Raw genomic sequence first — 25,008 nt, 5'->3', positions numbered from 1 at the left:
ACTAGATGATAATATTTTATCAATTATAGGAAATATTCATTTATAGGAATTTCCTCAAGTCCATCAATCTGTTTAGGCCAAGTTTGAGCCCATGTCAGTCTTCAAGGTTAAGTTCAGTGTAACTAACCTACCGGTCAATTTAAAAATCTCAATTTTATTGAAAATAAGGGGAATAAACAATGGCTAAATCACTGTTCAACTGACCATAAAAGAAAAAAGGAAAAAAAACCCAAAAACTAAAAGCAAATGGCACAGTTTCAAAGAACTAATCAATTAAAAATTAAAACAAAAAAATTTAAATAGGAATGCCCAATGACAATAGGGTTTAAAATTAATGGGACAACTTTAAAACAAACAAAAATCCCATTTAGAACTAGTGAAGTCATCACCTTATTAATAAAAAAATTGAAGTTTAATAGTCATTGAAAGGGCGATAACCACTTGCAGTCTACAATTAAAAGGAATTTCAATCGTAGCTAAGAAAGATTAAAAACAATTCTATTAAGAAATAGCAAAATGATAATAAACATTTAACAACTCCTAAAATGTAGATATTAAGATCCCAAATGAAAATATTAAAGGTAAAGGGCCTTGAAATATTTTTCCAACAATTCATCTTATAAAATCAGTTTCTAAATAGCTCATATCCTTTACTTGAGTGTTTTGTCTGCTATCAACTAAACGGTAGTACTGTAGAAAATCACTTACATTCTTTTCAAATGGTTGGCATTATAACGCGACCTCATATCTTTTCTCAAATTACGTTTTGCTGTACTTCCATATGTTTACTGATGAACATTGATCGATGTGCTACTCCAACTGTTCATTGTTTGGGAATGTATGGAAGCAGACCTGGCATATAGTCTCACCATGAGATAAATGAGAAATCATGCCTTACATGGTCATGTTTTCTGAAGTTTCCTTGTTCACCAATGGAACAGATATACCTGGCCATGCCTTTGTGCATATCATTGTGCAGTCACAGTTGACGTTCTCTTAAAAACTTCTTTCCACATATCTGACAAACAAACGGTTTTTCCTTAGTATGAACAGTATAATGTTCTCTTAAATGAAATGACCGATAAAATCTTTTCCACAGAGATGCTTTCTTCTGTGATTCCTTTCATTTTCTTCCATGATGGCACTCTTAAACATCTTGGTCTAGGCAGCTGGACATATGTTCAGCTACTAAGTTTTCAGTTTCAAAACGCTGGCCACAATTAGGACATCAAAATGAACAGGTAGAATGTTTAAACTGCTCTTTTTGGATGTTGTTTATCTGGAAATGATTGTCCCTAAAATCATCCAATATTTCAGTGCAAACATATCTCTTATTTCAGAATGCTCATCAGAATTCTCTTCCATGTTCATTTTCTACTCGACATTTCTTAATCCATTCATTGTTAGATCTTGGGGTTCTCCACATCCTTGAACGTGTTCTAGATGTTGTCTTCCCTTGATAAATATTTGTCCACATTTGCCATGTGCACAGATATTTTCAGCGGGTTTGACTAAATAATAAGAAAACTGGTCCTCTTCCATTATAAGTTATGAGTCCACACAGTTCACAGGATGCATTTTCAGCATCTTCTTGCACTGAACTACTGTTATTAGGGGGCTTCATATTTTCTAAACCACCTCTTTAATCAGTACTTATTGACATCCGTAGTTTTAGAGTTTTCCTACCAATTTTTTTTTTTAATACTGACATCTTCAACATAATATCTAAAAAATGGCTCTTCGGGTTCATCTTCTAATTCATCATTGTCAGTGGATTCATTACAGTCTTTATCAGTAACTTTAATGATGTTAAAATCTTTCAATTCATCTATAAGAATATCTTCTGGCTCCATCTTGACAATGATTCTTTTTGTCTAAGCAGCTTTGCTTTTCTCTTCACTGGCTATTTCTGATTCCGTTCTGCTACTTTTTCTGCTTCCAGTGGTTGAAGTTGAATTAGCATCAGCCTGGTTTGTTTCTCATCTGTATTTGTCCATTTGTGCAGAAAATGTTTAGAAGAATCCTTTTCACGAAATTCAGCTTTGATGTTACTTTGTTTCCCATCTCTAGTATCAACTATTCTGTGATAGGCTCTTGTGTTTTTTTTCTTTTTCAACGAAAAAGTTTATAACTAGGAATGTAGTAGGGGAGCAAATAGCCCAGTGACCCAAAGTCTCTCTACCCAAACTGCAGTAATTTGGGTAAAGTTTTATTAGAGAAAAGATGGGTAGGGTTTAGGATAATGAGCACAGGGTACCAGATGATATAATTAGGGATGATCTGATTATTGAGCATGCACAGATTGATTACATTCTTAGTCACAGAATGTATGAAAGAAAATGCAGAATGAGGTATATAGGTGACTTGTAGGTTAAAGTCTAAGCCATTGTACATGTCCGGTACAGTTAGAGCCAGTCTTGGTGATCAAGATAACCTTAGATTTGGGGTGGGTTAGTTCTGAGCTGACTCAAGACCCTTCATTAATAAACATTAAGGGCTGTTTTTAGCAATTACAAGACAATGAAGTTGAAAAACTGGATAATTGGGTACAAGTGAAGGTTAGCCACAATGTTTTTACAATCACAGGGGCTGAAGATAAGGACTATACAACCATTATCAGAGATCAAGGCTGGATTACAATTTAGAGATTTCAGGAATTTCCCTCTGTCTACTCCAATATACCAGAAAGCAAAAAAGAATATCTATATAGTGATTCAGTAATCAAAATCATCCTTTAAATCCTAATTTCTCGGTTATAATTCCTCCCTCTCATTTGATAATTATCTCTCAATTTTAAGGGATATCTGGGCGACGACTCTAATTGCTTCAAGGCATTGTTATTCAGGGGCAAAGGGATGAAATGATGAAACCAGTTGTTGTTCTCGGAGAGTCTAGTATCTGAGTTTCAGAGCTCCTCTGGCATTGAAACAATCTGGAGGTTTCAGGTCTCTGAAAAACAAAATTAAAGTAAAATTTTATAGAGCACAGGATTTCAGGGTTTCCAGGAAAACTGTCGGTTGGGGTTTGCCATACTGTGGCAGTTTGCAATATCTGGCTGAAACTTGCATAAAAGTAACCTCCAGAATGTCCTCTCAACTCCACTTGAAATCCCTTAGTCTTAGAAACTCTTTTTCCCCCTTTTGGTCGGTTAATCCCACCGCTATGCTCATCCCTGGAATTTATGTCTCATCATGACAATGCCAGTTACGTCCCATGATGCCAGTGCCAGGAAATTATGTCCTACATCTGGGGGAAGCTCAGTTTGGCTTAGAGAATGCATTTGAGCAATAGCAGAGATTTTCTGGAGATGGCTCTTAGGCACTAATCCTAAGTAGGTTCAGTTTATTACAACAGAAATAAATTTCATGAGGGCAAGCCTCAAAATTGAGGCCTTGGCTTATTAAATTGGGAGCCCCTCTTGCTTAAGAAAAATGTCAGGAATTCCCCAGGTGGGGAAGTTTAATAGTTCTATTTTTTCCAGCCCCTCAAAGGATTTTGCAAATACTTTTTCATTTTCTTCCCCAAATACTCTGTGTGGTAGTTAGATTTAGTTGTCAACTTGTCCAGGTGAAGGCACCTAGTTCTCTTGCTGTGGACTTGAGCCAATGGTACATGAACCTCATCTGTTGCTAATTACATCTGCAGTCGGCTAGGAGGCTGCCTGCTGCAATGAATGACATTTGACTTAATTGGCTGGTGCTTAAATGAGAGAGCACAACCTAGCACAGCCCAAGCAGCTCAGCATACCTCATTTCAGCACTCGCAGCTCAGCCCAGGCCTTTGCAGATGCAGAAAGAAATCACCCCGGGGAAAGTTGTTGGAACCTAGAGGCCTGGAGAAAAGGCCAGCAGAGACCATCCTGTGCCTTCCCACGTAAGAAAGAACCTCAGTGGAAAGTTAGCTGCCTTTCCTCTAAAGAATTAACAAAGTAAATCCCCTTTTATTAAAAGCCAATCCATCTCTGGTGTGTTGCATTCCAGCAGCTAGCAAACTAGAACACTCTGAAATGAATCATTGCATAACATTAACTTGCACAGAACATTAAGATTTCATTCCTTATTCCAGGTTCTCTGTCAAACAAAGCTTAATTAGGTTGTTTAACTGACCAGACAGATTAAATTAGTGTAAATTTTGGACAAAATAAACATTTTTCTTTTTATCTTACACAAAAGTTAAAGCTTTAAGATACAGACAATATTATTCTTTACCTTGTATATTGATTTACCTTAGTTTTAACCAGATCAGTTTCATCACATCTTTACTCGGCGTTTGATCATTTTCAGTTTGTTTTTTTGAGCAGTTGCTGTATGGACTTATACTGACTTTCAGGGCTGGAGAACTATATCTGAATCTCAGGTGTCACACAGATGCTTAATGTTCCAAGTTACTACTAGGTTATATGAAGAGGAAATTCTTTCAGAATTTAAAGATAACAGTTAATGTTTACAATCTGAGCTTTAATTTTTATATGCATTTTTAAATGAGGCTACTTTCAGAAATAAAAACATTAGACAGTTGTTTTATATTAAGAAACCATAGGAGAGGTTTTGTTCTATTTCACTTTTACATATTTACCAGTTATGTTAATTTACAGATAAAATATAATATATATATTTGTCCTGCCTTTCTTTTAATGTGTTTCCTTGGTACAGATGGAGCTCTGACCTATAGCTGACCACATATACTTTTAGAGAAGTATAAGAGCAAAATAGTGCAACTGACAGTTTAGCTGTTTCTATGATCTGTAGCCTTTTAAGAATGACTAAAACCATGACTAACTGCATCATACCATTGCTTCAACATCATAGAGATTAGCATCAGGATGTAACATGGACAGTGAGAACACTGTTGAATTTTTAGGAATTTTATTAATCTCTAAATACATGAATAATATTTTACCTATACAATTTTAACCAGCAACTGGATAGAACATCCCTTTTAACCACTGTAATACTTCCCAAACACCTCCTAAGTAATAGGTTAAACTATTTCAGCACCTTATTTACATAAGGTGAAGGAACAAATGATTTGCCATAGTTCTCCCCTTAACAGTAAGTGAGAAGACTTGTATTCTGAAATAAAGGAGGAGGCTAAGGATATTAACAAGGGTATTATTTGGATATAAAATCTTTGTTTTGTACACAGAGTACTTGGATGATTAAGAAAAGCTTTTTTGAAAAAACTTTGCATTAAGAACAGACTAACAATCCATGTTATTTTTTTAATTTATTTTTTAATACAAAAAAACACCAAATAAACGCAAACATTCCCATTTTGATCATTCAGTTCTACATATATAATCAGTAATTCACAATATCATCATATAGTTGCATATTCATAATCATGATAATTTCTTAGAACATTTGCATCAATTCAGAAAAAGAAATAAAGACAACAGAAAAACAAATAAAACAAAAACAGGAAAAAAATTATACATACCATACCCCTTACCTCTCCCTTTCATTGATCACTAGCATTTCAAACTAAATTTATTTTAACACTTGTTCCCCCTATTATTTATTTTTATTCATATGTTCTACTCATCTGTTGACAAGGTAGATAAAAGGAGCATCAAACAGAAGGTTTTCACATTCACACAGTCACATTGAGAAAGCTATATATATATACAATCATCGTCAAGAAACACGGCTACTGAAACACAACTCTGTATTTTTAGGCAGTTCCCTCCAGCCTCTCCATTACACCTTAAATAACAAGGTGATATCTGTATAATGTGTAAGAATAACCTCCAGGATAACCTCTCAACTGTTTGGAATCTCTCAGCCATTGTTACTTTCTTTTGTCTCATTTTGGTCTTCCCCCTTTTGATCAAGAAGGTTTTCTCAATCCCTTGATGCTGAGTCCCAGCTCATTCTAGGATTTCTGTCCCACATTGCCAGGAAGGTCCACACTCCTGGGAGTCATGTCCCATGTACAGAGGGGGAGGGCAGTGAATTTGCTTGTCATGTTGGCTGAGAGAGAGGCCACATCTGAACAACAAAAGAGGTTCTCTGGGGGTGACTCTTAGGCCTAATTTTAAGTAGGCTCAGCCTATCCTTTGCGGGGTTAAGTTTCATATGAACAAACCCCAAGATTAAGGCTCAGCCTATTGCTTTGGTTGTCTCCACTGCTTGTGAGGATATCAAGAATTCTCCACTTGGGGAAGTTGAACTTTCCTCCTTTCTCGCCATTATAAATTCTTTTTTATTCACTGTTCAAATCACTCTGGGATTTATTGGGACACCACTCTGGACAAACCTACAAAATATCATGCCCTACTTAAGGTTCCTTGTACTTATGGTGTTCAATTAAGCTGTCCACATAAATTATATTAGGAAATGCACTAGTCAAAATATAAATTATGTACCAAATAAACATTTTTTTTGCTTTTTTCTCACACTTAAAGTTTTAAAATATTAATTACCATCTATTTTCAACACCCTGCAGTATTGGCATTCCTTTGTTCTTCCTCATGGGAAAAGATTTTTAAATTTGTACATTTAGTAACTATTATTATACACTCTAGGCATTCCTAGATTATACCATCTTGGTCTTTATTGTCTATCTTTCCTTCTGATTTCATTTACGCCCCCACGCCTCCTCCCTCTATCATTCTCACACTCACCTTCATTCAGTGTTCTAGCATTATATTGCAATTGTGTTATCCATTTCTGAATTTTTACATTCAGTCCTGGTACACAATCTGTATCCCTTCAGCTCCAGTTACCCAATATTTACCTTATTCCTATCTCCTGATGGTCTCTGTTCCCAATGAAATTCTCCAAGCTCATTCACAAATGTCAGTTCATATCAGTGAGACCATACAGTATTTGTCCTTTTGTTTCTGGCTAATCTCACTCAGCATAATGTCTTTAAGGTCCATCCATGTTGTTACATACTTCATAACTTTATTCTGTCTTATAGCTGTTTAATATTCCATCATACATATATACCACAGCTTGTTTAGCCACTAATCTGTTGATAGACATTTTGGCTGTTTCTATCTCTTAGCAATTGTAACTAATGCTGCTACAAACATTGGTGTGCAAATGTCCATTTGTGTCTTTGCCCTCATGTACTCTGAGTAGATACCTAGCAATGGTATTGTGAGGTCATATGGCAATTCTATACTTAGCTTCCTGAGGAACCACCAAACTGCCTTCCACAGCAGTTGTACCATTTTACATTCCCACCAACAGTGGATAAGTGTGCCTCTTTCTCCACATCCTCTCCAGCACTTGTCATTTTCTGTTTCATTGATAATGGCCATTCTGGTGGATGTGAGATGATATCTCATTTTTGTTTTGATTTACATTTCCATAATAGCCAGGGAAGTTGAGCATCTTTTCATGTGCCTTTTGGCCATTTGTATTTCCTCTTCTGAGAAGTGTCTGTTCATGTCTTTTGCCCATTTTGTAATTGGATTGTCTGTCTTTTTGTTGTTGAGTTGAACAATCTCTTTATATATTCTAGATAGTAGACCTTTATCTGATATATCATTTCCAAATATTGTCTCCCATTGTACAGGCTGTCTTTTTACTTTCTTGATGAAGTTCTTTGATGCACAAAATTGTTTAATTTTGAGGAGTTCCCATTTCTTTCTTTCTTTAATGCTCATGCTTTGGGTGTAAGGTCTAAGAAACCGCCTCCTATTATAAGATTTATAAGATATTTCCCTACCTTTTCTTCTAAAATTTTTATGGTCTTAGATCTAATGTTTAGATCTTTGATCCATTTTGAGTTAATTTTTATATAGGGTGTGAGATATGGATCCTCTTTCATTCTTTTGCATGTGGATATCCAGTTCTCTAGGCACCATTTATTGAAGAGACTGTTCTGTCCGAGGTTTGAGTTGGCTTGAATGCCTTATCTAAGATCAATTGTCCATAGATGAGACGGTCTATATCTGAACACTCTATTCAATTCCATTGGTCAGTATATCTATCTTTATGCGGGTACTATGCTGTTTTGACCAGTGTAGCTTCGTATTATGCCTTAAAATCAGGTAGCTTGAGATCTCCAACTTCATTTTTCTTTCTCAGGGTATTTTTAACTATTTGGGGCACCCTGCCCTTCCATATAAATTTGGTTATTTGTTTTTCTGTTTCTGAAAAGTAAGTTTTTTGGATTTTAATTGGTATTGCATTGAATCTGTAAATCAATTTAGGTAGAATTGACATCTTAACTATATTTAGTCTTCCAATCCATGAAAATGGTACGCCCTTCCATTTATTTATGTCTCCTGTGATTTCTTTTAACAATTTCTTGTAGTTTTCTTTGTATATGTCTTTTCTATCTTTTGTTAAATTTATTCCTAAATATTTTATTCTTTTGGTTGCAATTGTTAATGGAATTTTTCCTCGATTTCCCCCTCAGATTGTTCATTACTACTGTATAGAAACACTACGGATTTTTGAGTGTTGCTCTTGTAACCTGCCACTTTGCTATACTCATTTATTAGCTCTAGTAGTTTTGCTGTGGATTTTTCAGTGTTTTCAACATATAGTATCATATCATCTGCAAACAGTGAGAATTTTCCTTCTTCCCTTCCAATTTTGATGCCTTGTATTTCTTTTTCTTGTCTAATTGCACTGGCTAGAACTTTCAACACAATGTTGAATAACAATGGTGATAGTGAATGTCCTTGTCTTGTTCCTGCTCTTAGGGGGAAAGTTTTCAGTTTTTCCCCATTGAGGATGATGTTAGCTGTGGGTTTTTCATATATTTCCTTTATTATGTTGAGGAAGGTCCCTTCTATTCCTCTTTTTTGAAGTGTTTCCAACAAGAAAGGATGTTGAATTTTGTCAAATGCCATTTCTGCATCAATCGAGATGTTCATGTGGTTTTTCTGCTTTGATTTGTTGATACGGTGCATTACATTAATTGATTTTCTTATGTTGAACCATCCTTGCATACCTGGGATGAATCCTGCTTGTTCATGGTGTATAATTCTTTTAATGTGTTGCTGGATTTGATTTGCAAGAATTTCACTGAGGATTTCTGCATCTATATTTATTATAGACATTGGTCTGTAGTTTTCTTGTAATACCTTTGTCTGGCTTTGGTATGAGTGTGATGTTGGCTTCATAGAATGAGTTAGGTAACCTTCCCTCCTCTTCAGTTATTTTGAAGAATTTGAGCAGGATTGGTACTAATTTTTTCTTGAATGTTTGGTAAAATTCACATGTGAAGCCATCTGGTCCTGGACTTTTCTTTTTGGGGAGCTTCTTAATGACTGTTTCAATTTCTTTACTTGTGATTGGTTTGTTGAGGTCGTCTATTTCTTCTTGAGTCAAAGTTGGTTGTTCATGCCTTTCTAGGAAGTTGTCCATTTCATCTATGCTGTCTAGTTGATTAGTATAAAGCTGTTCATAGTATCCTCTCATTACCTCCTTTATTTCTGCAGGATCAGTGGTTATGTCTCCTCTTCCATTTCAGATTTTGTTTATTTGCATCCTCTCTCCTTCTTTTTGTCAACCTCACTAAGGGTCCATTAATCTTATTGATTTTCTTATAGAACCAACTTCCGGTTTTGTTGATTTTCTCAATTGTTTTCATGTTCTCAATTTCATTTATTTCTGCTCTAATTTTCATTATTTCTTTCCTTTTGCTTGCTTTGGGGTTAGTTTGCTGTTCTTTCTCTAGTTCTTCCAAGTGGACAGTTAATTCCTTGATTTTTGCTCTTCTTTTTTGATATAGGCATTCAGGGCAATAAATTTCCTGCTTAGCACTGCTTTTGCTACATCCCATAAGTTTTGATACATTGTGTTTTCATTTTCATTTTCCTGGAGGCATTTACTGTTTTCTCTTGTAATTTCTTCCTTGACCCATTGGTTGTTTAGGAGTGTGTTGTTGAGCCTCCATACATTTGTGAATTTTCTGGCACTCTGCTTATTATTGATTTCCAACTTCATTTCTTCATGATCTGAGAAAGTGTTTTGTCTGATTTCAGTCTTTTTAAATTTATTGAGACTTGCTTTGTGACTAGCATATGGTCTATCCTTGTGAATGATCCATGGGCACTTGAGAAAATGGTGTATCCTGCTGTTGTGGGGTGTAATGTTCTATAAATGTCTGTTAAATCTAGCTCATTTATTGTATTATTCAAATTCTCTGTTTCTTTATTGGTCCTCTGTCTAGATGTTCTGTCAATTGATGGGAGTGGGGAATTGAAGTCTCCAACTATTATGATAGATGTGTCTATTTCTCTTTTCAGTGTTTTCCTCATGTATTTTGGAGGAGTCTGGCTTGGTGCATAAATATTTATGATTGTTATGTCTTCTTGTTGAATTGTTCCTTTTATTAATCCATAGTGTCCCTCTTTGTCTCTTTTAACTATTTTACATTTGAATTCTAATTTGTTGGATATTAGTATAGCCACTCCTGTTCTTTTCTGATTGTTGTTTGCAATGAAATATCTTTTCCCAGCCTTTCATTTTCAACCTATGTTTATCCTTGGGTCTAAGATGCGTTTCCTGTAGACAACATATAGATGACTCCTGTTTTTTAAATCCATACTGCCAGTCTATGTCTTTTGATTGGGGACTTTAAGCCATTAACATTTAGTGTTATTACTGTAATGGCAGTACTTTCTTCTACCATTTTGCCTGTTGGATTTTCTATGTCACATCTAATTTTTCTTCTTTTTCCCTTTACTGATAGTCTTCATTTCTATGCTCTTCTCAACACCTCTCTCTACTGTCTTTTCCTATCTGTCTCTATTGCTCCCTTTAGTATTTCTTACAGAGCCAGTCTTTTGTTCACAAATTCTCTCAGTGATTTCTTGCCTGAAAATATTTTAATTTCCCCCTCATTTTTGAAGGACAATTTTGCTGAATATGGAATTCTTGGTTGGCAGTTTTTCTCTTTTAGAAACATAAATATATCATCCCAGTATCTTCTCACCTCCATGGTTTCTGCTGAGAAATCTACACGTAGTCTTATCAGGCTTCCCTTGTATGTGATGGATTGCTTCTCTCTTGCTACTTTCAAGATTCCCTTCTTCTCTTTGACATCTGACATTCTGATTAGTAAGTGTCTTGGAGTACATCTATTTGGGTCTATTTTCTTTGAGGTACAATGCACTTCTTGGATCTGTAATTTTATGTCTTTCATAACAGTTGGGAAATTTTCAGTGATAATTTCCTCCATTAGTTTTTCTCCTCCTTTTATCTTCTCTTCTTCTTCTGGGACACCCACAATGCATAATTTGTGCACTTCATGTTGTCATTCAGTTCCCTGAGACCCTGCTCATATTTTTCCATTCTTTTCCCTATATTTTGTTTTGCTTGTTGGATTTCAGATGTCCTGTCCTCCAGTTCACTAATCCTATCTTATGCCCCTTGAAACCTAACATTGTAGGTTTCCATTGCTTTTTTTGTCTCTTCTACTGTGCCTTTCATTCCCATATGTTCTGTGATTTGCTTATTCAGACTTTCAATTTCTTCTTTTTCTTCATTTCTTGTCTTCTTTATATCCTCCTACAATTCATTGATTTGATCTTTGATCAGATTTTCCATTCTGTTTGAACATTCTGAATTAATTGTTTCAACTCCTGTATCTCATTTGAATTGTTGGTTTGTTCCTTTGACTGGGCCATATCTTCAATTTTCCTAGTATGATTCATTATTTTTTGCTGGCATCTAGGCATTTAATTTCCTTAATTAAATTTAATTTCTCCTTATTGTATTCTGGAATTGTTTTCACTTTTTTTTTTTTTTTACCTAGGATTTTCTTGCTGGATGACTTTGTTATTTATCTGTTCTTTGACTTTCTGTTCAGCTTATTCTAGACCTCTAGTTTAGGTTTTATTTAATAGATCAGAATATTTCAGTTCTTGTTTTCTTGTTTCTTTCCATGCCTGTATGGTGCCTTCCACCACTCCCCTCTTAGGAGAGTCTACTTAAGTATTATAGACCCCAGCCAGATTTTCCCAGACTAAACTGGCCTCTTCTCAGGAGGAAAGAGTCACCTGCATTAATTTTCCCTGAGGGTGAGACTCAGCAGATTGAAAGGCTTTCCTGTGAAGCCCTAGACTCTGTGTTTTTTCCTATCCTGCCCAGTATGTTGTACTTTTCTGCCTGTGGGTCCCACCAGCATAAGGTGATGTGGCACCTTAACTTCTGCAGGCTCTCCCTGCTGGGGGTGTGGTGGAGACAGAGGAGAGGTTGTATGCTGGCTTTAATCACTTCAGTTTTCCAGACCCTGGGTTCTGAATTCCTTGAAGGAGGGATTCCATCTGTGCTGGGCCCCACCCCTCTCCTGGGGAAGGCACAGACTCCAGACAAACATTCAAAGAAGCTTAATTCTGCCTATGTCTGGGTCAGTTGGAACCTTAGAAGCCCTACAGCTGTATCCAAAGAGTAGTCAAGCCTTAGAAACACAGCCACAAAAAGGAAAAAGAAAAATCCTTTTCAGAGCAGGACCCCATTCCTTGGGTTTGACAATCAAGATTTTAAGTTGGCATGTTGCTTTGTGTATCTACAGGTCCCATGTGTCCCCTCCTTTCCTTCAGGGCCCAGACCCTTTCAAGTATTATGTGCTATCCGATCCACAAAAACCTCTTTTTTCTTTTTCCATCAGCCCTGCCCCTTCTGCATGGGGGCAAAAACTTGCAGCCTCAGCTTTTACTGGAGGTTCAGCTGATCTGGGGGCCTATTTTTAGTAGTCAAAATTTGTTAATTCCAAAATTGAAGCTTGGTTACACTCAACCCCTGCTGCTGGTAAAGTCTCTTTTCTATCCCCTCTAGGAAGCAGCCTGTGGGGATGGGGTGCCAGCCACTGTGGCTTGGGGAACTTACCATTCTGGGTGGGCTTGCAGCTGGTCCAGCTTGTCCAGACTGTGGTCAGGTCACTGACATGGCCCCAGCAGGTGTTCTGTACTGTTCCTGGCTATTTACTGCCTCCTCTGGAGGACGAACTAAATCCCACACCTCACTAAACCACCATCTTGGCCTCTTCATGTGCTTTTGAGCCATCTGTATTTGCTCTTCAGAAAAATGCCTATTCACACCTTTAGCCCATTTCACAATTGGGTTGTTTGTTCTTTTGTTGTTGAGCTGTATGATTTCTTTGTATACATAGGAAATCAAACCTGTGTCCTATATGTGATTTCCAAACATTTTTTCCCATTGAGTTGGCTGCATCTTCATCTTTTTGACAAAGTCTTTTGAAGTGCATTAGCTTTTGATTTTGAAGCGTTCCCATTTATCTGTGTTTTCTTTTGTTGCTTGTGCTTTGGGTGTTAAGTTTAGGAAGCTACCTCCTATTACTAGGTCTTGAAGATGTTTCCTTACATTTTCTTCTAGAAGATTTATGGTGCTAGTTCTTATATTTAGGTGTTTGATCCACTTTGAGCTAATTTTTGTGTAGGCTGTAATATAAGGATCCTCTTTCATTCTGTTGGGTATTGATCCAGTTCTTTCATGCCAAATTATTGAAAAGACTATTTTGTCCTAGTTCAGAGGATTTGGGGACCTTGTCAAAAATCAGTTGACCATAGATTTGGTGGTCTTTTTCTGCACTCTCGATTCTATTCCATTGTTCAATGCTTCTATTTTTGTGCCAGTACCATGCTGTTTTGACCGTTGTGGCTTTATAGTAAGTTTTAAAGTCAGGGAGTGTTAATCCTCCCACTTCATTCTTTTTTTTTTTTTAGGATGCTTTTACCTATTCAGGGTCTCTTTCCCTTCCAGCTGAAATTTGGTAGTTAGCTTTTCCAAATCTTCAAAGCAGGTTGTTGGAATTTTGATTGGTGCTATGTTGAAGCTGTAGGCCAATTTGGGGAGAATTGGCATCTTAAATATATTTAGCCTTCCTGTCCATGAGCAGGGACTGTCTTTCCACCTGTTTAGATCTCCTTTGATTTCTTGTAGCAATGTTATGGAGTTTTCTGTGTACAAGTCCTTTACATCTGTAGTTAAGTTCATTCCTAAGTACTTGATTCTTTTGGTTTGCTATTTTGAATGGATTTTTCTCCTAAACTGACTCCTCAGCTAGGTCATTGCTTGTGTATAGAAAGGTTACTGATTTTTGCACATTAATTTTATAATTAATTCACCTTGCTGAATTTTTTCATTAGCTCAAGTAACTTTGCTGTAGATTTCTCAGGATCTTCCAAGTATAGTATCATATCATCTGCAAATAACAAGCGTTTTACTTCTTCCTTTCCAATTTGGATGCCTTTTATTTCTTTGTCCTGTCTGATTGCTCTAGCTAGAACTTCTAGCTAGAACTTCTGGCACAATGTTGAATAACAGTGGTGACAGTGGGCATCCTTGTCTTGTACCTGGTCTTAGAGGGAAAGCTTTTAGTCTCTCTCCATTGAGTACAATGCTGGCTGTTGTTTTTTATATATTCTGTTTATCATATTGAGGTAGTTATCTTTGAGTCCTATCTTTTGGAGTGTGTTTTTTTTTTTAATCAGAAAAGGATGCTGAATTTTGTTGAATGCTTTTTCAGCATCAATCGAGATGATCATGTGATTTTTCTCTTTCAATTTGTTAATATCCTTTGTTAAAATTTTCTTTAATTGAGTTTCTTGCATTGAACCATCCTTGCATTCCTGGGATAAACCCCACTTGGTCATGGTGGATAATTCTTTTAATATATTGTTGGATTCGATTTTCTAATATTTCATTGAGAATTTTTGCATCTATGTTCATTAGGGAGATTGGCCTGTAGTTTTCCTTTCTTATAGCAGCTTTACCCAGTTTTGATATTAAAATATTAGCTTCATAAAATGAGTTAGGTAGAGTTCCTTTTTCCTCATTTTTTTTGGAAAAGTTTGAGCAGGATTGGTGTTAGTTCTTTTTGGAATGTTTGATAAAATTCCCCTCACCCTGGGCTTTTCTTTGTAGGAAGATTTTTGATGACTGAGTGATTTTCTTTACTTGTGATTGCATTGTTGAGATCTTCCATTTCTTCCTGAGTAAGTGTAGCTTGTTTGTGCATCTCCAGGAATTTGTCCATTTCATCTAAGTTGTCTAGTTTGTTGGTGTATAGTTGTTCATAGTATCCTCTTATAATTTCTTGTATTTCTTCAGGTCTGTGGTAACGCATCCCTTCTCATTTCTGATTTTCTTCATTTGTATCCTCTCTCTTTTTTTCTTTGTCAGTCTTGCTAGTGGCCCATCAATTTTGTTGATTTTCTCAAAGAATCAACTTTTGATTTTATTGATTCTTTCTATTGTTCTTTTGTTCTTCCATTCATTTATCTCTGCTTAATTTTTGTTTTTTCTCTTCTTCTATTTGCTTTATAGTTAGTTTGCTAATCTTTTTCAAATTCCTCCAGGTGTGCCGTTAAGTCCTCAATTTTTTCTTTTTCTTGTTTTTTAATATAGTCATTTAGGGCAATAATTTCCCTCTCAGCACAGCCTTTGCCACATCCCATAAGTTCTGATAAATTGTATTCTCATTTTCATTCATCTCCAGATAGTTACTGATTTCTCTAGCAATTTCTTCTTTGGACCACTGGTTGTTTAAGAGTGTGTTATTTAATCTCCATATATTTGTGGTTGTTCTTGTTCTTTGGTGGTTATTGAGATCCAGCTTCATCCCATTGTGATCAGAGAAAGTGCTTTGAATAATTTCAGCATTTTAAAATTTATACAGACCTGTTTTGTGCCCCAGCATATGATCTATCCTGGAGAATGTTCCATAAACACTAGAGAAGAATGTATATTCTTGTGCTTTGGAGTGCAATGACCTATATATGTCTGTTAGGTCTAATTCATTTATCAAGTTATTTAACTTCTCTATTTCCTTGTTGATCTTCTGTCTGATTGTTCTGTGTATAGAGGAGAGTGGTGTATTGAAGTCTCCTACTATTATTGTTGAAACATCTATCACTCCCTTAAATTTTGCCAATGTTTGTTTCATGTACTCTCGAGCTCCTTAATTGGGAGCATAAACATTTATGATTGTTATGTCTTCTTGGTGAATTGACCCTTTAATTAGTATATTATCTCCTTCTTTGTTTCTTATTATGTCTTCATATTTAAAGTACTTTACCTTATATTAGTATAGCTGCTCCTGCTTTCTTTTGGTTACATCCTATGTGGAACATCTTTTTTTCTATCCTTTCACTTTCAATCTATTTGTATCCTTGTATTTAAGATGAGTCTCTTGAAAGTAGTGTATAGCAGGGTTATGTTTCTTAATCCATTCTCCCAATCTATATATTTTAATTGGTAAGTTTAGTCTGTTAACATTCATTATAATTATTACTGAAAAGGTGTTTCTTGATTACACCATCTTATCTTCTTAATTTTATTTGTCAGCTCTTTATATTATTTCCCCTCTTTCTCTTTGTATTCTTTAAATTTTGTTTAGTGCTACTCTTCACTTCTGTGTCTTCCTCCAGACCTTCCTCTCCTGTCTTTTTTTTTTCAGTTGGCAGGACTCCTTTTAGTATTTCTTGTAGGGCTGGTCTCTTGTTGACAAATTCTTTCAGGACTTCTTTGTCTGTGAAAACTTTAATCTCTCCCTCAGTGTTTGTTTGTTTGTTTGTTTTGCATGTGCAGGTACCCGGGTCTCTGGCATTGCAGGTGAGAACTCTGCCTGCTGAGCCACTTGGCCCACCCTCTCCCTCAGTTTTGAAGGATAATTTGGTGGGGTACAGAATTCTTGGCTGGAAGCCTTTCTCTTTCAGATACTACTCCCTTCTTGCTTCCAGGTGCTAATTGAGTAGTCTGAACTCTATCTTATTTGGTTTCCCTTGTATGTAGTAGTTTTTTTTAACCACTTTCAGGATTTTCTGCTTCTCTTCAATATTTAACAGACTGACTAATATGAGCCTTGGGGAAGTCCTATTTGTATTTATTCTGTTTGGAGTTCGTTGGGCTCCTTTGACTTATATATTTATGTCCTTTATGAGGGTTGGGATGTTTTCTTCTATTATATCCTCAATTACTGTCCTTAGCCCTTTCTTCCTCTCTTCTCCTGGGACACCAATGATTCTTATATTTCTGTGCTTTTTTGTTTATCATTTCCATGAGTTCCCATTCAGTTTTTTCCATCTTTTTTGCCATTGGCTGTTTTGTGTCTTCAAAGTCAATTATCCTGTACTCTATATCACTTATTCTTTCTTTTGTCTCTTCAAATCTAGTGTTGTGTACCTCTGGTATATTTTTTATTTGGTCAGCAGAGTATTTAATCTCTGCGATATATGCTATTTTTTCTATTTATTCTCTCAAATTCCTCTTTATGCTTTTCTACTGTGTTTTCTTTAATTAATTGATTTTATTTATTTATTTATTTTCAATTTACTATTTAGAGCCATTTTAGGTTTACAGAAAAATCAGGCAAAGGGAACACACATACGGCTTTTCTCCAGCGTGGATTCTCTTATGAGCCCACAGGTTGGTTTTGTGACTGAAGGACTTTTACATTTACTGCACATAAAGGGCTTTTCTGCTTCATGAATCTTATGGTGCACATGTAGGTCTGATGTTTGATTGGTTTTTATAGAAATGTTGCTGAAACCTTTTATATTCATATCCTTGTCCTGTTTGAAGAGGAATATCTTGGAGATTCTGGAAGGTGGTCCTCATGCTTTCTCCTCTTGGGGTTCCTGCTGATATTCATTCCATGAGATGAAAAAGAACTTCTCTTAAGGGTGTATTCCAAGAAGAGGGCTTCCTGTCCCTTCATGTGGACATGGACAAGGCCAGGTGACTTCATAGAATCATTGGTGAGATCTTCCATGAGTTTCTCCAGGTTTCGTCCATTTGAGTCCCATTTCACTATCAAAGTGTACTTGTTTCTTCAGTGTCCATTCATCACACACTGTTCTAGGACCAAATGAGAAATAATTTCTTTCTTGCTGTCTTTTTCAGGCAGAAGCCACAAGTGAAATATCTGATGGAATCTTTTTAAACTTTAAAGCCTTGCAAATGAGCCATTGTTGGTTTAATGTAAGCTGAGCTGAGGTTCCAGGAACTTACAGGTTGTCTCTCCCTCCTGGACACCAGGTTCTTGGGTGGGTTCAAACTGTAGAACATCTGACCCAGGATCACTCCTTGCTATAGTTTTCTAGCTGCTGAAATGCCATATATCATAAATGGAATGGCTTTTAAAAAGGGGAATTTAATAAGTTACTAGTTTACAGTTCTAAGGCTGAGATAATGTCCCAATTAAAGCAAGTCTATAGAAATGTCCAATCAAAGGTATCCAGGGAAAGATACCTTGGTTCAAGAAGGCTGATGATGTTCAGGGTTTCTCTCTCAAGTGAGAAGGCACATGGTGAACACAGTCAGGGCTTCTCTCTCAGCTGGAAGGGCACATGGCAAATATGGCATCATCTGCTAGCTTTCTCTCCTGGCTTCCAGTTTCATGAAGCCCCTTGGGAGATGATTTCCTTTTTCATCTCCAAAGGTCACTGGCTCATGGACTCTCTGCTTCGTGGTGCTGCAGCATTCTCTGCTCTCTCCAAATCTTCTTCCTCCAAAATGTGTCCTCTTTTATAGGACTCCAGAAACTAATCAAGATGCACCCAGATGGGTGGAGACATGTCATCACCTAATCCAGTTTAATAACCACTCTTGATTAAATCACATCTCCAGGGAGTTGATCTGATTACAGTTTCAAACATACAGTATTGAATAGGGATTATTCTGCCTTTACAAAATGGGATTTTGATTAAAACATGGCTTTTCTAGGGGACATAAATCCTTTCAAACCAGCACAGTCCTGGATGGGTCACGTTAAAAGTAGGTTCTTTAGATCTAAAGCTATGCCTAGCCTGATTTCTCAGAGAGACTCAACTTTGAGGATTCAGACTCTGCTGACTTGTATCCCTAGGGATCTGCTTTAAACAACTGAGGGATAGTTAAAGACTGCAAGCTCTTCCTGGGTTGACCCTTCAGGCTAAGTGATCCCAGGCTGAGTACTGGTCAGAGTGTGACTTTGTGTCTGCACTGGGTTCATCTGACCAGATAGTATTTTGCAGCTAAAATTCAAGTATCAAATACTGTTCAGTGCAGGAAAAATTCGTAGCCCATTTGTCTTAGATCCCATGGTGAAGGCCTGTCAATTTTGTGTCAAGAATAAAACTCTTACCTTTATTTATGCTATTTGTGCCCACAAGAAATGGAATATATGCTTGTAATTACACAAATATGTTTAGATTTCACATGTTTTTGCATTTTGTGAGCTCCTTGAAGCCTGAGCCAGGTCTTATATGCCTTTAAATTCTTGCAGGTAAGCACAGAACCTCATCTTTTCATCAGCAACAGCAAGAACAGTAGGCACAGCAGGTATGGCATATAATTCCTGAATCACTTATTCCAGTTTTCCCCATCTTCACTGAAGAAAGACCAGTGAAGTTCAGGGTTTCTCTTTCTACTGGAAAGGCACATGGTGAACGTGGCAATGTCTGCTAGTTTTCTCTCCAGGCTTCTTGTTTCATGAAGCACCCCAGGATGTTTTCCTTTTTATCTCCAAAGGTCTCTGGCTGCACAAGTTCTGTAGCTTTTTCCAAAATCATTCCCTCTTAAAGGACTTCTACTGTCTTCTTAATCTCCTTTATGTCATTTTCTATCCCACCTATTTTATTAAGTAGAGTTGTATGAACATCTTTGATTAGTAGTTCTGACATCTGTGTCTCCTCTGGTGTTTTAATTTGGTCATTAGGCAGGGTTATATCTGTCTGCATGGTGATATATAGTGACCTTCTGCTGTCTTTGTGGCATGTCAATATCTTGATTGATTTACTTTGGGTGTTGATTTCTTTCAGCGGTCTAAGGCCTTGTTTTTGCAGGATGGTTATACAGCAGGGAGCAGGGCACAGGGTGGGGCACTCAGTGCGGTGATTTTTCTCAGGGCAGGTATAGATGCAGGTTGGGGATGTTATGCTGATGCTTGTGAATGTGGGCGCCCAGCAGCCAGGGAAGATGTAGCTGTGCAGGTGCACCGGTCTGGGGGTATGTAACCCTGGTGTGCACTGGTCTAAGGCTCAGGGCCCTTTGTGTGCATGTGTAGAGCTGTGGCAGCAGGTCAGCATTATGCTTTTGTGGATTGGAGGCAGATGTGACCTGGCTGTGCAGATTTGCCCTTTCTCAGAGCTGGGAAGTGAGGCTGAGGGCCATGCACATGCGTGGGCCTGGATTCCCAGAGCTGAATGATGTGATTGGGGGCCTGTGCACTTGCTTGGGCCTGGGAGTGCTGCAAATGGATGAGCAGAGCCCAGGGGATTTGGAGTGAGGCTGTGTGACACTATGGGCAGGGTTACAGGAATAGCCTAGTTATGGAGGTTAGTGTCTGCAGCCTTTATGTGCTGACAACAGCCTGCAGGGAATAGGGAGGGGGCAGTAGTGCTCAGGAGAGGTGTAGGAGAGGGTGGGCTGGGCTGCACTTGGGGTGGGGGTATGCGGTGGGTATATGCACTGGGGGCTGGTGGGGTGAGGGTGCCTAGAGCATGGGGCTGCTCATTCTCTGCAACCAGGTCTGCCCCATGTGGTGTAGAAGGCTCTCCCAGGTCAGCTGCACACCCGAATCACTGCCTTAGTTGCCCTCCTGTCCCTTCTCTAACTTTTCTGTGGAGCAGGGCTGATCTTGAGCTACTCTATTTGGCCATCTTCCCGGAAGTCCCCACATTATTTTAACGAGGACTAAAACTAAACTTTAGTTTTGCATGAATATCAAGTCTGACCACAAAAGCTTTCTCTTTTTTAAATCTTTGGTACACAAAGCTTTTGAACCTGCATTCTTCCTTCCAATAACAATATTCATGAAGGGAGAAAGAGACAGAGATACTACAAAGTAATGGAAGAAGGAAGAAATCTATGCTTGGGTTTAGAGCACAGCCAGGCATCTATATACTTTATACTCAGAACACAAATGATTATTTACAATATGCCCAAAATCTCTCAGTCTAATTCAGCATTATCCTCAGAGGTCAGAAAGGCCCCAGGTTTGAAATATCATCAGTTTTTTTTATATTTAAGAGATTTATATCCAGGAAAAAACTCAAATTTTTCTCAACATTCTTTCCAAATGCTAAATAATAGCAGGACTATGTTAGTTTATAAAATTAAATTATAGTTTCTAAAAACTAGTTAAGAGTTCTATTTTTATTTAACTGCTACTTTCTTGCAAGAGTCATCTCTTCCATGAGGTCTTCTTAGGTCATTCTTTATCTGCTTTTTAAATTTTTGCAGCATTTTATTCCTTGTTATCACTGTCTTATATTATACCCTGGTACAAATATATTCTAACTGTAATATAAACTCTTTGAAGTAAAGCTTAGGTCTTTCCTATCCATGACAGCATTTACTAACAACAGTACACGGGTTGATGTTAGCGGAGCCACTACAAATTCAAATTCCTTCACATACTGAGGTAACAAATGACTAAGCAACAAAAAGCCAGATTCTTTGAAATCCAGGAAATCAAGGTTATTTAAAAATCCATTTATATTTCTTACTAAACTTAACCGATTTCTTAGAGTATATCTGAAGCATTAGCACATTTTTAAATTTTGTTATACTTTATATAAGTGTTATTATCAGGTACATTGCTCAGTTTATGTAATTTAACCTATCTAATTAGGCTAGCTTACTTTATCATTAAGCTTGTATAAATTTAGGGAGAACATATCCACGCAGAATAAAATCACATTTGTTCAATTCAAAATTTATCATAAAATTCCTTTTATCAGAGGTTGAAAAAAATCTTAAAGTTACAAGCAATTTTAAAAGTACATTGACTATTAAGTTCTGGAAAATATGCTGCAATTGTTTAATTTGTCCCATGCCTAAATCCTGGGAAACTTTTCTATATCTCTCAAGGATCTTTCATTTTACTTACTGAAATTTGGTAATTAGATTTTATTCAGTTACTTCTATCTCAAGGCTATTTATATATTAATAATGATCTGATTACTACAGTTACCATTGCAAAGGTATTATTGAAAAAAAATACTTTTAACAAACATAGCCAGTTTACTCCAGGCCCAGTGAAAAGAATTCTAAATCACACCTGGCCATATCTTTCTGTGCCTAGCCCTCCCCCATAACCACTTTAGGTGGCTGGGCCTTAGGGCAGGGATAGGTTGCCAGACAAGAAAGATACCAGGCTTGTTGAGTTTGGATTTGAAAGTTTCAGGTGAGGGCCCTGGAATTTTGAGAGTTCTTATGGCCTTCTTTAACTATTTCCAATTATTATATTTCTTTTAAAAAGCTGTGACCAGGACCGTTGGAAAAGGTCTTTGCTTTTCCCAGAGCCAGCCCTTGGCAGTTATTGCTGCCTTAAGGAAATTCCAGTGGTGGTTTCTTTTTAATGTCCAGGTTTGCTTACAGTAATTACAAACCATATTAAGATGAGATTTTGTTACAGAAATAAACCCTTTTTTAAATAGACTCATAACCAAAATCTTTTTAGTTTTCAATACAGTCCAAAGGTTCCCTTTTTAAAAGAATTTCCTTTATCAGTAACCTATTAGGAATATTTGATCAATACAAATGCAGGAACATACCAATCAGCAAATTCAAACAGGCACTTAACACTTATATTTAAGTCACACCAGCTAATAACTAGATTAAACACACCAACTAACAGGCGTTAAATGCTTAACACACCAGTTAACAATTAAACAAACATCAGCTCTTACTATACCCAGGTAACACGCCAACTAGCATTTAAACAAGCTTACTTAACTTCATTAAATACCAATTAATTGTTGGATTATTCATTTTTTAGGAGTATAGTCAACAGACAAATTTAGGCTGGGGCCTCAAATCCTGTACAGAACATACAACAAATACATCAGTTAACAATTAAACAGGCATAAAACATTGAACACACCAATTTAACAATTAGCCAATACCTAGGTAACACACCGGCTAACACTTAAGGCTCCTTAGTTTCATTAAACACCAGTTAACTGTTGGATTATATTTGGGCTTTAATCTCGGTACGGTATGGTACTCCAAATCAAGAAGGTGTAGAGGTCAGAACATAGGGGATTGTTGTGGAAGCATGACCCTGGCCTAGGTCAAGGGGACACAAAGTGCCTATTTAGTCCCTGATCCACTTTTACCCTAATGACCCACTCACGTCAGTCAGATGTCCAGACATGGAACTGGAAACAGTTTTTCTCTTTGAAGCTTTTCAAGGTGCCAAAAGTCAGGAGTGCCAACAGAACAGAGAAACCCCATGTGCTGAGCCTCTAGACTAAATTCAGTCCGGCCACTGCAAAAGGCTCTGTTAGATGGCTTACCTGCTCTGCTGGGGCTCTAGAGATTCAGGCTTTTGTCCCAGAGGGTCGCCATTCATGGATTCTTTTACCTGACGCACTCAATAACTAATTTCTGAGACACCGGGGTTTCAAAGAGAGAGTTTATTACTAGGTGCCTAGTAGGACAGCAGATGACCTAGCAGACCAAAAATATGTCTCGGCTCTTCTGTTTTGATATGAATGTCTGATAGTGCAGGCTAATATATGCCCATCTAATAGTTTTCACAGTTAAAGCCATATCCACAGCTACAACACGTAAAGCTCCGTCCAAAGTGCTGTGACAAACGTTCTTTTGGAGTAGGTAATTTGGACACAGAACTTTTTTTGCATACATCAAATACTGGTTCAGGCAAGTGATCAAATTGTAAAGACTCTTCATCAGGCTCTCTATCATGTGGTATATTTCTGTTGAACTTGGCTCTGCACACTACCTGTTGGCTTCATTACCATTTCTAGCAACGTCTTCATATATTCTTACCCAAATATCATCTTATTGTTCTGTTTCTTGAAGCAGATGAACATTTTGAACTATAGCATCTACATCTGTATGTCTTCTAAGCAAGTCTGGAACATTGTGCAGCTGTAGGTAGTTCACTGCAACTTTAAACTGCCTAAAACTTGAGGGAGTGGTCATTATTTTTCCTAAATACATGAACAGCAAAATGAGATCAAAACACTCAGCACTAATGTTCATGTTGCTGAGATTCAGTTGCTGATGAAAAACATTCTAAAATAGGAGCTACAGGCAGCTAGAACTGCTTAATTTGCTTGAAAGTAAATGTCATCAGGTGCAATACAACAGTCACAGGGAAAACGCCATTCCTTTTGGTTGTTTAGCTGCTGAAAGACCTAGCTGCTGTGGCTTGGCTTTGCCATCTTCTATTAATTAGAGACCAGCCGCAGCAAGAACCAGGGCTGCAGAGATTTTAGGGAGTTTAAAGCAAACCAGCCGTGGGGAAAGCGGACTGAGGCCAAGGTACCGCGAGTGGTAGCGGCGGCAGCGCACAGAGTTCAGGCTTGGTTGGCTATGCCCAGAAGTTCTGTCTCTGTCAGGGCTGCAGAGGACTCTCCGCTGCGGCACAGCTGTACAGCCCTGAGCTCCTCTGGCTTAAGAGGTGATTCCTGGTCTGCCCACTACTTTGCTGCAGCCGCCGCCAGCCTTTGCCTCAGTCTCGCCCTCCCATCCACTCCTTCACTGACTTCTAGGGGCAGCCGCAGTCGCATGTTTGTTGCAATAAGTTTCTGCATTGGGCTCAGAGGAGGCTGGCGCAACCTGCAGGCAAGGGCCAGCGAGGCAGCACGCACACCCATCTGGCTCCTCTCCCAAGGGTAGGTTTGGGACCTCCTCTAGAAAGGATCTTTATAGAAGCTTGAGTCAGAATTTATATTTGTGCGGGAAAATGGAAAGGTATCAAATGTTGTGTAACTTCCCTTTATTCTACTTCCCGACCGCCCCTCCCCCCCACCTCCCCATCAGTATTTCTCCCTCTTTTAAAAGACTATTTTGTAGAATGTTAGGGAAGAAATCTTATTCTGGGAAACTCAATTGTGGTCTTGTTTATTTTTATTTGATGTATAATTTTCTTTTAATGTAAGATTAATGATATGTTAGAATTATATTCTGTGAAAATATTTCTTAAAGGTTGACTGCATAAATCATTTTTATTTATGCAATTCAGAAATGCTTTCTGGTAGTAAAATGTTATAAATTGGAATATGAAGGAAAGGGTGATGACATTTGAAAGCAAGTATAAGTTGAACTAAAGTTAATG

At 37.4% G+C, this 25,008-nt stretch overlaps 2 pseudogenes; both read right to left on the bottom strand.

The window, feature by feature from the left end:
• Positions 1 to 674: 674 nt before the first annotated feature.
• LOC143666901 (zinc finger and BTB domain-containing protein 1-like) lies at positions 675 to 24,112 on the bottom strand (annotated as a pseudogene).
• On the bottom strand, positions 17,300 to 23,274 carry LOC143664969 (zinc finger and SCAN domain-containing protein 4 pseudogene; annotated as a pseudogene).
• Positions 24,113 to 25,008: the final 896 nt, after the last annotated feature.

The sequence above is a fragment of the Tamandua tetradactyla genome, chromosome 2 (genome assembly GCF_023851605.1).
Source record: "Tamandua tetradactyla isolate mTamTet1 chromosome 2, mTamTet1.pri, whole genome shotgun sequence".
Classification (NCBI taxonomy): domain Eukaryota; kingdom Metazoa; phylum Chordata; class Mammalia; order Pilosa; family Myrmecophagidae; genus Tamandua; species Tamandua tetradactyla.
The sequence above is the reverse complement of the archived record's forward strand: the minus strand, read 5'-3'. Positions and strand labels throughout refer to the sequence as shown.